Here is a 15032-nt window from a genome sequence, read left to right on the forward strand (position 1 = left end):
TGCCTGGAAAAAAAATAGAAATATTGAGGAATATGGGCTAGGTGAGTTGCTGGCTTGGGGTCATCAGTTGGAATCCACAATTCTCCCACCCTATGTAATTTGATCCACCCACCTGCCAGTTAAGTGATTCCTTGCCAAGGAAGACCTCTTCTTACCTGGGACCTGAGGGGGTTGGCACCATATAGCCATACCTCCTTCAAGCTCAGTAAGAAAGCAGGCTGAGAAGTGGCTTGTTCTCCCTTTTCTCTCTCTTTCTGTGGTTCAGACTAGGCAGAAAGGAAGAATCTATCTCCTACTCTTTTGCCTTCCTAGCCCCTCATGGTCCCTGAACATGGCCCATGGGCATGTGATTTTCTCCCCTTTTTATACTCTTCAACATTTTGCATGTAAGCTGTGCTAGTGGTTCTATTAAAAATGCTTTGTAAGTAAGATGCCAGAGCCTAGTAAGGAAATATTGGGCTCAACCTAGCCCACAACATGACTGACGCCAAAATGAATTACCAAAGCATAGAAGAGAGGTTGGGGAAGAGGAAAAGACAGAAGAAGAAAGGAATCTATTCAACCCATGCACACAGAACACCAACGAATAAAAATTACCAATTGCTTTTTATACTTTTAATCTGAATATTTCTCCAGTAGTGGAATGTAGATAATCTAGACATATTCATCTTCAGATACTCCATCCCTCTACATTGTTTTGCACCACTAATGTCACGTGCTGTTAACAGGCATTAGAATGATGCCAGGATTGAGTGCTGCTTGGAGATTGGTGGGAAGGGATGTGTGAGCTTTGTTTGGGTGTCCACTATAACATTTTACAAACTCTTCCCTCCAAGTCAAGCTTCAAACTTCTTATTTTTACTCATGATACTGTCTCCAGCAAACTTGCTCCTTTGTTTAGTTTTGAAATATTATTTGGGGAGAATACAAATTCCTAGGCATTAAAAAGGCTGCCCTAGTTGAGAAAAACAGAATCCTCACATGCAACTGGGAATGATCAAGAGGGAAAAAAATTATATATATATATATATATATATATATCCTTTAAGCTGGCATTAGTATGTATGAAGACAATGTTAAAAGCTTTCCAAAACATGAAGAATCAACCCATCTGTACAATTACTGGAAGAGATTTCCAATTTATCAAGTACTATTTAATTATTTTTAAAGCTTCAACTTAAAAACAAATCCAACAAAATAGCATTGAGGGCTTTTTAAATCTTTTATTTTTTGTCAAATTCTTTAGCAGATTGATCTATGAATAGAGAGGATAATCAATCTGAAGTTTTCCTGGATTGTTAACCGTTTGTCACACTGAGATTTTTGTATTGGCCAATCCATCAAACAGAAATGTGTGTTTTTAAGCCATCAAGGTGTACTGATTCACTGACCTGTGATTATGTTTCACAGGGAAAAATGCGATTAGTAAGGGGGATAAACTTCTCTACAAACACCATAATTTAGCACAGATCAAACTTTATTATTATTTTTTTTCTCCTGAGGGATTGCTATACAGCTGCCATAGGATCAACAGATTAACAGCCTCACCGAGATTTTCAACTGGATGTTGCATAGTGAGGGCAGAGCAAGCACCCTTTGTAGGATGAGCTTTGATTTGTGCATGCATACTGAAGGAAGCAGACTCAGGATTGTGCCTGACCTCTCAGCTCAGCCTGACACTGGGAGCTGTAAGTTTTAAGTTCAAGGTTGAAAGTAGTACAGTATAGTCAGTTAAATTTCCAATGCCAAGAAGTAAATTTTTTATTTATGCTTTGTTCAGGCCTAGATTTTATTTTATTTTATTTTGTTTTTCTCTAGATCCACTACTGCAGAATTTCCAGGTTTTTTGATATATACTAATATTCAAATTTCTGTAAGAGTTCCCAAGGATAGTTCATGAAAGATTATAAATAATCCCTGTCAAGGGCTGCCAGCTCTTGCATTCTCTCTATGCTCTACTTACATCCACCTATAGCAAAATGTCATTCTGTGTTCAGAGAGGAGTCAATCCTGCTGGACATGCCCTTTATTGAGCAGGTGCTACTGACTCTGTCGGGATTTGTTATTACATATACTCAGTACACCATTTCATAACACAATGGTGTGCATTCTTTGTATGCTTCAAAAATGATTAAGCCCCAAGCATTCACTATAGAAATAGACAACACCTTGTTCCCATATAAATGCTAGAATTTTTCTAGATTCTGCTGCTTCCAAGTATCCCCCACCATCATCTCCAATGTATCAAATAAATTTGGTTTTCCATGTGAAGAGTCTACATAAAAAATAATAATAAACACCATGCTTTTTAAGAGATTCACATACTTCAAAATCTTTCTTCATTTGGCACAGTGGTTCAGCTTTATCTGTGCCAACAGATTTTTGGCAGACCATGTTCCATAAGCTGACACTTCCCAGATACATAAAGGAAAAGTAGAGGCAACTGAAAAGGAGTGCCTGGTGAAATTCTTCTCTGTTCTCACATGGAGTAGCTAATGAGTACAGGCGTAGGGGCAAAACAGGACTGCTGAAATGCCAAGAGCTCAGTGTAATTTTCCATTCTACTTTCTTTCTCTGTCACACAAATCTCTATCAGGTTTACCCTTAAAAAATGTTGTATAAAGGCAACCTGCTACTACAGAGTAGCTATCACTATGTTTGCATCTAAGTTGTGCACATGCACAAGACATTTTTTGGGGGTCCCAATGTGATGGCCCAATGGCCAAATTCTCCCTTGCAAGTACTGTAATTGCATATAGATCCCAGTTTGTATCCCAGCTGCTCCACTTCCTATCTAGCTCCCTGGTTGTGGTCTGGGAAAGCAGCCAATGATGACCCAAAGCCTTGGGACCCAGAAGAAACTCCTGGCTCCTGACTGTTGATCAGCTCAGCTCTAGCTATTGTGGCTGCTTGGGGAGTAAACCAGTAGATGGAAGATCTTTCTACCTACTTCTCTATGGTAATCTGTCTTTCCAAATTAAAAAAAAAAAGCATTCTATTCTAATTGTCTCACTTCATGTAGTGAATTCTCAAGGAAGTTTGTTGAGCAGTGGAGGATGCTATAGGAAGTGTGGGCAAAGAACATGCATCAGGGAATTTGAACTCAGTGGAAACATCTGTAATACAAAAATGTCAGTCCCTGTAAATTCTTACAAGATCATATCTTCACTCTTGCTCCATGGAATCATTCAAAGAGCCAAAGTATTATTTTTTTTACATATAATCCGAGCCATTCTACTAATCTTTGATTTACTGTTTCCTTTGGATGTTACTCTTTCTTTTTTGGTTTAAATCTGTTAAAGCTACCGATTTACTTGAGAAAAACAGAGAGAGAGAAGGAGAGAAAGAGATTTTCTGCTCATTAGGGCATATTCCAAAATCACAAAAGCTAAACCAAATCAAACGCAGAAGTCTGAATTCGGTACTTGAGCCCTCACTTGCTGCACCCAGAGCAGGCACTATCTGAAAGGCAGATTGTAATAGACTGGAATGCTGGTAACCCCATATAAGATGCGGACATCTCAAACTGGAGCTTGAGCTGAACCACAAGTCTCAGTCCTATTTGCAACATGTTTGCTCTGCAGAAGCCTCCCATGCTGTGATAGCTTATTTGTATTGCTTTGAAATGTTTGCCTTGTTTCAATTCAGGTTCAAAGCCACTCAGTTATTTTCAGGAACAACTGAGTAAGTCCAACTATCTTTATCAGGTTCTCCCATTTCTCTGGACCACCAAGCATACATCCTAATCACTTTGGGGCGAGGTACCCACCAGACAGATGCAGACAGGGCTATGACCCAGATCATACCTGTGAAGCCTTGCACACTTCAGCACTTTCCAGGTCGCTTCAACTTCCCTTCACACTGTTACCACAGGCAACATTCTGGGTTGTATATGACAATTTTTCTCATTGGAAAATATATGTTTAAAAAAAAGAAAGTAAAGAAAAAAAGAAAAAAAAAGACTTCTGCTTTTCATTTACCCCAAGTAGTAGTGTGTCCTGCTACCATGAGTCTTGTCATCTATAAGCTATATGAGCTGCTGCCTTGGTCCCAAACTTTAGTTCATTATGCGACGAAACAAAAAAGCTTTATTGAGAATTTTACTTTAATTGTATTAAACCTAAACCTAAAACTCAATATGGAATAAGCTGAAGGCTTGTCAACTTTTAATAATATTCCCTGCTAAGGAACGTATGTCTATTTAAGAAGTAGCCTTTTTCAGGAGATAATAAGGAACCTGTATGAGCAGTTATCTGTACTCTAGTCCCGGTATTCTTATAGCTACACACATGCCTTTGGATAAATGTCATTATTCTTAATATAATTCATTTTCAGGAAAACCCATGGCACTTACAATATGATTAAATGAGCTACAGTTATATTTTAAAGGCAAAGAGTTAACTATTCGCATTGAAGCAGGAAAACATTATCATTATTTTTAAAGCAGAGTGATAAAATAGCCATATTTCCATATTTTCATCTGAAATGAAGCAACTCTACAGGAGGTAAAAAAAAAGAACTTAGAACATGGAGACTCAGGGACCACACCACTGATCACATCTTCATAAGTGGCCTCCAGAGACCCTTGCGGTGGCATGGAAACTAATCCGCTACCTGCAGTGCCAACATCCCATTTGGGCACTGACTTTCCTTCTGATCTAGCATTCCTCTAACTACCCTTGGAAAGTAGTAGAGGATGGCCTAAGGCACTGAGTCCCTGCACCCACCTGAGAGATCCAGAACAAGCTCCTGGCTCCTGGCTGCAGATCAACACAATCCTGGATGGTGCAGCCATTTGGGGGAAAAAATGAACCATTGTATAAAAGATCTTCGTCTCTGTTGTCTCTTCTTCTCTCTCTGTAACTCTTACTTTCAAGGAAAATAAATAAACCTTTAAAAAAAGTACTCTGCTAAGCACTAGCAATTTCATGCTAATATCTCCTTATGGTGAAGATATTTCATCATGAAATCTGTGGGTGCCACTGTGGATGTAGTAAAATCAGTCTTGTTTTTCACAAACTTTGAAGAACCCATGGAGGTCAAATAAGTCAGATGTCTGGAGCTAAGCTGATCTAAAGCCAGGAGCTGGGTGCTTCTTTCACGTCCCCCACATGTTAAGGGACTCAAGGAATTGGCCCATCCTCCACTCCTTTTCCAGCCCATAAATAAAGATCCAGATCAGCAGTGTGAGCAGCTGGGATATGAACTATCACCCACATGGGATGCCAGCACCTCAGGTGGAGGAATAGGTTGCAATGCCACCATGCCAGCCCCAGTAATTTTTTAAATGTATAATAACTACTACAGAATGAAAAAAGTTAAACCCCTCTTGAATAATTGATTATCTTTCTGGAAATAAAGGTCAAATACGCATTTTGTTACTCTACAAAATAAACTTTGGAAAACAGAAAATTAAGACCCAGTGAAAGCAGAAAATCACGTACCTCTGTAACTCCATCTTTCAAGCAAAATATTTTTTTTAAGATTTATTTATTTTTATTGGGAAAGCAAATCAGATTTATAAGGACAAAGAGTGACATAGAGAAAGATCCCCCATGCACTAGTTCAGTTCAAGTGACCACACAGGCCAGAGCTGTGCTAAATCCAAAGCCAGGAGCCTGGAGCTTCCTCCAGGTCTCCCACGCGGGTGCAGGGTCCAAAGACGTTGAGACATCCTCGACTGCTTTCCCAGGCTACAAGCAGGAAACTGGAAGGGAAGTGGGCCAAAACAGGTGCCCACATGGCATCCTGCTACTTACAAGGTAAGGATTTACCACTGAGCCATCTCACTGCCACACAAAAATAAATCTTAAAAAAAGAAGTGGTAATAGCACCAAATTCATTTCCTTGCAGATTTCAGCTATGTATAGGTGTTATGTGAACAGAAAGGTAAAGTGTCTAATCTAAATGGGGATGGACAATCAAGTGCTGAGTTTCAGAAGAGATATGGCTTAAGCTGAATCTAGAACATGAAGTTAAATAATTCCAGATTGATGAACATCGCTGAAAGTGTGACACATTGTAGAACTCAAAAAGATAGACTGTGATGGAGAAGTACGCAGGCGAGTGGTGTCTAAAAGTCTTGTATGTTGAAATTGCAGTTGGATTGATAAAGTCATCACAAGCTGTTTCATTGTTGTAGTCTCTGCACTTAGACAAAATCCACTTAATCTTTTTCTTAAATTTTTTCTTGTTTTTTTCAAAGCACATGAAGGTAGTCTCTGTTTTCAGTTCTTTTAAGAACTGATCATTTCTATATTTACTAGATTATTAGAAGCCTACTTGAGCTCTTTTGAATTGATTATAGAATGTTTATATTTAACTTATAATATGCAATTTGGATATATGAGTTTTGGCATTCCCCATGCTTTTGGAGTTTGCAACTCAGAGTCTTACATTAATGCTTAACAGATTGTGATTTGCGGAGATATCATAACTGGAATAAGGGTCTAGAGCAGAGCAATCATTACCAAATCCTCTTAGCTTTGAAAAGATGAGCACATAATGTGTGTCTTCAGGAACATATAGATGAGGCTTCACTTCTAAGCTGATGTCGATCAATCTGTTGAGTACATTATACTTAGGTTGTTCGTTTGGTTCTCAATATATCTAACTGTGAAGCCATGAGTCATATTTCAGCACAAGACTGTAAAATTACCTTCTGAGATTCTGCACATTTTTTTTCTTGCTCACAGGATATACAGCATCTAGGTTATATTGTTAGTCTAGCAGCTGTGAGGCCTCCTACAGAGGAATCGAGTTTAATTTGTCATGGCATGTTATGCTTTCTCAATCCACATTAACTCTTACTGATTATTCTCATCGTTTCCTAAATTTTACAAACTATCTGAAAAAGAACTCATTTTAAAAGTCTTCGATAAACTAAAACCAACATTTTTGGCCCATAGTTTCTAAAATTGTTTCCCCCATCCCTCATTGTTGAAAATCAGGACATATATGCATACTACCAACACGTAAACTTGTTTCTTGTCTTATTCGAATTCCCTATGGTTCTTTACATTGGGACAAATATCAACCCGCACCTATTTATTTTTTTTTTTTACAAAAAAACAAATACTATTGTATACTCTCTTATATAAGGAAATCAGTATGGAAAGTTTAACTTCAATGATCCGATCCATACTATTTTTGTTTTGCTTTGTTTTGTTTTGGCTGCATCCCACATGTTTTGATGTTTTTTATTTGTTTTATTTATTCCAAATACTCTCTTTTCTCTTGTATAATTCATCACTGGTTCATGGATTATATGGTGGCATCATTTTTCCTAAGAGACTTTTTTATTATTATTATTAATTACATTGCATTATGTGACACAGTTTTATAGGCACTGGGATTCCCCTCACCCCTCCCCAAACCCTCCCCCCCCCATGGTGGATTCCTCCACCTTGCTGCATTAACACAGTTCAAAATCAGTTCAGATTCTTTCATTGCAAGCATATACCAAGCATAGAGTCCAGCATCTCATTGCCCAGACAAATTCAACGGCTTGTTGGGGGAGACCATCTCTGGTCTGAAGGTAGAGCCAGCAGAGCACCATCCCTATTAATTAAAAGCCCCGACATAACATCAGCAACAATTTACAACGTCATGGAATTAATTGACATAATATTGAGCAACCAACATGTTAAAAAAAAATGCAAGTTCTTTACCACATACTGTGACTCCTTCGCCGACACTTCAACTTTGGTTTATACATGACCGGGTTCTATACACCTTAAAATGGCCATAGGCTACCACTCAGCTGTTTCATGTCTATTTTCATTATAGTATTACATTTTACATATACTGTTTTTCATATTGACATCATGTCATCCTGAATTAAGGCAAACATGTGGTATTTAACCTTTTGGGATTGGCTCATTTCCCTTAGCATTATGGTTTCCAGTTGAGCCCATTTGGCCACAAAGAACTGCATTTTGTTTTTTTAATAGCTGAGTAGTATTTCATGGAGTAAATGAAACATAGTTTTCTTATCCAATCTTCTGCTGATGGGCATTTTGGTTGCTTCCATGTTTTTGCAATTACTGGTTGTGCTGCTATGAACATAGGAGTGCATGTTGGTTTCTCATAAAACAAGTGTTCTGGATATATTCCTAGGAGTGCTATTGCTGGATCATACGGTATGTTGATTTTGAGTTGTTTGAATATTCTCCATACTGATTTCCATAGAGGCTGTACCAGCCTGCAGCCCCACCAGCAGTGGAGTAGGGTTCCCTTTTCCCCGCAACCTCGCCAGCAAGTGTTGTTGGTGTTTTTTTTTTTTTGTATGTGGGCCAATCTTATTGGTGTTAGGTGGTATCTCATTGATGTCTTCATTTGTATTTCCCTTACTGCCAGGGAACTTGAGCATTTTTTCATATGTTTGTTTGCCATTTGGGTTTGTTCCTTTGTGAAATGTCTGCCCATTTCCCGTGCCCATTTCTTGAGTGGTTTGTTCATTTTGGTGTTTTGGTTGTTTTGGAGTTCTTTGTATATTCTGGAGATTAGCCCTCTATCACCTACGTAGAGCGCGAAGATCTTCTCCCATTCTGTGGGTTGCTTTTTTACTTTGTTGATTGTTTCCCTTGCTGTACAGAAGCTTCTTAGTTTGATGAAGTCCCATTTGTTTATTTTGGTCTTGACTGCTGGCTATTTTAAGAGGAATTTCAGGAAATAATTGGACTCACTAAATTTCACTTGGACTTTAGTAATATTTAAATGAAATTACTATAACATTTTATATAGCGTTCATTCTAGATTTTTCAGGTAGAAGAATGATGTATTTGTAGATCATATCATAGTAAAATAGCTTTGAAGTAGTCAAAATTTCTCTCCCATTTGTTATTACTTATTTTCCCCATTCAGTGAACCTTTTTCATGTTACTTAATTTTAGAAGGGGGAAAGGGGATTTCACTTCTGCTACCAATTTTCAAAAGTTTCAGTTGGTTTGAGCTGTTAACATATTCAATAATATTGGTTGAATTTGTGATAATCTCATTTATTCTGACCATTTGAGGCTTTTGTTTCATTTGAAATACAAATGTTTTCCATAAGTTATCACCAGTACACAGCACGTAAAATATAGGTAAGCTATTGGAAGGAGTGGCTTTCTTATTCCATTCTTACTCCATAACTGGTAGTTCCTAATTAGTTTACTGGGCCACTTCTTTCCTTAAATTTATGACATATTAGAGTAAAAGCAAAAAAAAAAAAAAAATGAAGCCCATAAATATAAGTAAACAAGCCAAGAGACGCCTTCTGTTTATATTTGAGATTTCCTTCAGTCCAGTATTGTTCCAACAGTGAAAGCAAAAGATCAAACTATGGTGATCGAGTTTATCCTGCATCTCTAGTTCAGCATGAAAGATGAGAGTCACAGCCTGTAAGTCACTCTACATATGTTAAATATTTCTTAGAGATTTTTATGGAGTTTCTATCATTAATATAACTGAGTGTTCAAAATAATGAGCTAATTTCCAAGAAAGCATGCTGATAATTATAATCAGGATGAAAGACAAATATTAATAACAATAATAATAATGAATATAACTATAATTATAAAAGCTATAATAATAAATTATGTGGATATTTGGAAAAAAATTTATGATGATAATTATAAAACCATGTATAAAGATTACTGGTAACCAGGTATGATTCTAAGTACTTCTTTTTTTCTTAATTTATTTTTGTTGGAAAGTCAGATATACAGAGAGGAGGAGAGACAGAGAGAAAGATCTTCCATCCGATGATTCACTCCCCAAGTGAGCACAACAGCCGATGCTATGCTGATCCAAAGCCAGGAGCCAGGAACTTCTTCCAGGTCTCCCACGTGGGTGCAGGGTTCCAAGGCTTTGGGCCTCCCTTGACTGCTTTCCCAGGCCACAAGCAGGGAGCTGGATGGGAAGTGGGGCTACCAGGATTAGAACTGGTGTCCATATGGGATCCCGGTGCGTTCAAGGTGAGGACTTTATCCACTAGGCCACCGTGCCAGGCACCTAAGTGATTCTTATATTCAATATTTTCTCTTCATAAAAATCTTATTAGATATTAAAAGCTACAGAGGACAGGAGACAAGCTCTGTTACCTGTACAAAGTGTGTTATGGGTTCTGCTTTAAGACTCCCACATAAGGTCTTATCCCTGAATTACAATGTTCAAATTTTTTTAATAAAAACTTGAAGTACCAGATATCTTGTTTGGCTGCAAATGGGATGACAGAAAAATTTATTCTCAGCCTTTCTTTAAAGTAAAAAATATAACATGCATTGGCAATTCTTTATCAATGTCAGGCTAACACATATACAATATGCAAGGTCTTGGAATCCCCAGAGATATCAATAAGAAGTAGTATATGGCAATAATGCACAAGCCACCTGGGTCACCTGGCGAGGGCAATGGGTAAAACCACCACCAGTGAAACTTGCATCTAATATGTATATGAGATTGAGTCCTAGTTTTGCTCCACATCCAATCCAGCAGGTGGAACATCTCTATCTCTCCTCTCTCTTTTCCCACCCCCATCTCTCTGTAAGCTCTGGCTTTTAAATAAATAATTTTTTTCTCAAAAAGCTACATCTTCAAGTCAGGCTTTAAAAGTCTTACAAATTGAACCAAGTTCAGTATGAAAAAAATAAGTGAGAACTATAAAATACACAAGAAAATATGGCTTCATGATTAAGACAACATAAAAATCAGGTCCCAAATGGAAAGCCGGATGCATGTCAACTATTGGAAAGATGAAATATGCATATGTAAAAATTATTTGTGAAAATGGAGCATCATTACATGACAAAGGACCAACATAAAAAAATAATGTGCCAACATAAAGGGCAAATGCTTTTTAAAAGAGGAAAGATAAATCTCAAATGAAAGACTAAGATATAGGAGAGACTGTCAGGCTGAAATATTTATTAATACAGTTCATCTAAACCAAAGGGATGTAAACTTTGGCCCACACAGCAAAATGCAGTCTATTATTTTAAGTTTCATTGGACCATAATGATCCTTGTGGTGACGATTAATAGATAAATGAACTTGACTATGTCATGAGATACTAAAACATTTAGCTAAAGATTCTTTTATGTGTCTGTGCATGTCGCTAGCTTAGATTAACATTTATATTGAGAACTGGGTAAAGCAGATTGACCTCTGTCAAATAGATGAAAAGATGAACCTTCCCTAGAGTAATACTGGCCTCCTGCCTTTGAGATGGGACATTGTCATTTCATGCCTTTAGATTAGAGCCTGTTAACATTGAGTCTGAACTACATCACTAGTTCTTCAAGATTCTCTGCTGGCTAAGATTTTGGAACTCACTATGGTCCATAATTTTGTGAGCCAATTATTCTCCTTTATTATCCATTATATTTATGCAGAAAAAAATAAAGAGTTCATTTAGTGTGACAGGACTTGCCTCCAGTCCCAGGACTTGCCAAACGATGCTGCAGCAAAGCCCAACTACCTTGCAATGCATCTGGCTCATGCATGCACCAGTGGATATGGTTGCTTAGTCTAGGCTGGCTCTCCCCCAACCTAGCTCATACGCAGGCCAATAGGTGTTTTATCCCTGAGCAGCCTGGTCTGCTCCCAGTCCCAGCTCTCATATTCATCAACAGGAGTAGGGGCCAAGCAAGGACCCACACACCCTTGCACACTGGTCCCCAGACCCTTCTGTTGCCATGTCAAAGTCTTCCTTCTCTTCCCACATATCTTAGGAAAAAAAACAATAGGTGACTATGCTGGCACACTGATATAATTAACACAAATTTCACTTAACCAGGCCCAGGATTTCTGCGAGCTGTTAGCTGATTTTCTCCCAGCAGTGTAGCACCTGCCTAGGTGCAATATCACCTAGGCTGTTGCCTGCAGCTGGTTTATTGTTGTGGTTGTTGTTGGTGGTGGTGCATTTTAAAGGCTGAGAAATAAACAGAAAGACCAAGAAAAACGAATCAACCACTGTTTCACTTTCCATAAACCTACAATAACTGACATTGGCACATATTGAAGCCAGAGAGCTGAAACCAAATTTGGGTCTTCCAAATGGGTGGCAGAAGCCCAAACACTTTGTCCCCTGCTACCTATCAGAATGAGTACTGTCAGAAAGAGATGGGATTCAAATCCATGCACTGCAACGTGGAATGAAGGTGTCCCAAAGCAGTGACTTAACTCCAGTACCAAATGACTGCTACACAAAAAGATTTTAATGCCAAGCATATTGGACCACTGTTGTGGCTCATTGGATCAAGTCATTCTTTGTGGTGCAAGCATTCCATATCAAAGTGTCAGTAGGAAGAACTGTTCTTAAATACTGCACCAAAATATCTTAATTTCATTTTCCACACACTGCTTGAAGCCCCTCAGTGTGCACGTGAACACATATGCATGTTCGTATACACACAAATATTTTTTTTCCTGTCTGGATAATACTAATGCATTCGCTACACAGTGACAGAGCTGTCCAGATTCTTTCAACAGCAATAGATCTGAGATACTGTAGCAAAGATTGTATGTTGCTCGTTATTGAATATATTGGCTATCTGATCCTTTAGAGAAAAAGTTTTGTGACCTTAGTTCCAAATTAATACAGGCCACTGGATGGTATACATATATATGAAATATATAAATATATATGCAATATAATGCAAATGATGACAATAACTAGAATTAGGAGTATAAAAACAAAATGAAAGTAAGTTATTGACATTAAATAATGTTTAGAATGAAAGAAGTTAAAACAGTTGATATATTCTTAAGACCTTGCTACTGAATAAGAGAAGGGATAATATATTGACTAAAATTAGATTTCATGAAGCCAATGATGTATATTACCATTATATGTAAGAGTATTCATGAGGTAAGCACAGAATGTAACTATTAATTCCTAATGAAGAACAGAAGAGGTTAATCAGCTAAAAGAGACTAAAGAAGAGAGTAAAAGAAGAGCAATAAAAATGCTGAATGGAACACATAACATTGGCCCACATCGTGGTACAGCAGGTTAAGCTGCTGCTTGAGATGCAAGCATCCCATTTTGTGTGGCAGCTGGAGTTCTAGTTACTCTACTCCCAATGCAGCTCCCTGTTACTACGCCTGGCGATGTATAGAAAGATGGCTGAATTACTTGGGCTCCCGTAAACCAGGTAGGGGATCCTGCATGTAGTGTTTGGTTGCTTGCTTTGAACCAACCCTGACTCAGGACCTACAGGCATATGGGCAGTGAATGGAAAAGTCTCTTTATCTCTTGGTCTCCTTTTCAAATAGAAATAAATAAACTTTTACTTTAAAAAAAAACCCTGAATTTTATGAATTTATATACATTTCTGTATTCAAATGATGAAAAATATATTCCTCTTAAGTAAATGCAGGTTATTTCTGAAAAATACACATGAAATAATCCACACATAATATATCAACATGTCATCAAAAGTAATTCTACAGATCAAATTATAAACAATTTTATATTTGATTTACAAATTAAACGCACTTCGAGAGGTCAAAAACTGTCTTGGAAAATCAGAAACACTAGTAAGTAACTACTAAGACACTGCTTATATAATCTGTGGCTGCAACTAGATTAGCATGATAGGAAATTCTGTGATGGGAAATGTTTGTGTTTAAAAAACGGTTAAAAATTAATAAAATTAATACCTACTATGAGAAATTAAACTAGTCATCAACAACATAAACTCAAGGACAGGCACTATTTTAGAAAACTATGTCTCATTTAATTCTTACTGTTATCAACACATTTAATAACAGAAATCCTAAGTAAAAATAATTTCAAAACTAAATGAAAAGATAGTTCTATAAAAAATGATTGAACTTGTGTTATAAAATGTGTGAAGAAAAACGTGAATAAGTTACAGAACAGATAGCAGCAGGAATTAGATGAGACATTATTATTTAAAATAGAGATTAAATATAAGAACTATAATCATGAACATTTTATGTAAAATATTTTGAATAATATGCAATTGGCAATTTTATATAAAAATGTAACTCAAATATCAGCTCAATGTGAAATAGAAATTCTGACTAGACTCACAACCATTAGATTAATCAAGTTGAGAGCTAGAACTCTCGCCTCCAGTCTACACTGCAAACTAGGGAAACAACAAAAAGCAAATCATTCAAAATTATGAAAAGCATTTCATATCAGAATGACAGAATTCTTTCTAAATCATTTTTGACACTAGTGTAAGCCTGAAATCAGGTAAAGAAATTTTTAAGGAAGGAAATATATTGGCAAGTGTTTTTTAGTAATATAGATGTTAATGACAGGGAGTAAATCGAGAGGATCTTCCTCTCTGTCTCTCCTCTCTATATATCTGACTTTGCAATAAATACATAAATAAATCTCTTTAAAAAAGCACATGCTAAAACAGGGTTGATCCCATCAAAACAGGGTTGATTTAGCATTTGAACACTATATAATTAATCATATTAACAGGTTAAAGAGTGAAAATGATTGCATTGTCTTGTTAAATATAGAAAAACAATTTGGTAATATTTGTCATTCAGATAGCAAAGAAAAAGGAGAAAACCACTGATTCCTCTCACAAAGAAGATCTATCCAAAGCTACAATAACAACATCATGCTTGATAATATAAGGATAAAAGCATTTCGTGTACAATGAGAAATGAGACAAGGATGCCTGCTATCATCATTTCCCATCAAGACAATAATGAATGTATCAGCCAAGCCACTAAGATGATCAATTATGAGAAAGGAATAAAATGTTTATTACTTGCATTCAAGTACCAAATACACAGAAAAAAATCAAGATACTGTCTAAATTATTAGAATTAATTAAAGTTTTCATAAAGGCCTGTGAATCTAAGATCAATGTTCCAAAGTCAAATCCATTGTTAATTACCAAATAGTTATAAACTACATTTAGAAATATTGCCACTTAAACTAGTAGATAAATATATTAATTGCATAGAAATAAATTTAACAAAATTTATTAATACATCAGATTTTCAGGGTTACAGAATATGTATGATAATTAACACAATGTAAGTCATTTGAA

The sequence above is a fragment of the Ochotona princeps genome, chromosome X, assembly GCF_030435755.1.
Source record: "Ochotona princeps isolate mOchPri1 chromosome X, mOchPri1.hap1, whole genome shotgun sequence".
NCBI lineage: Eukaryota > Metazoa > Chordata > Mammalia > Lagomorpha > Ochotonidae > Ochotona > Ochotona princeps.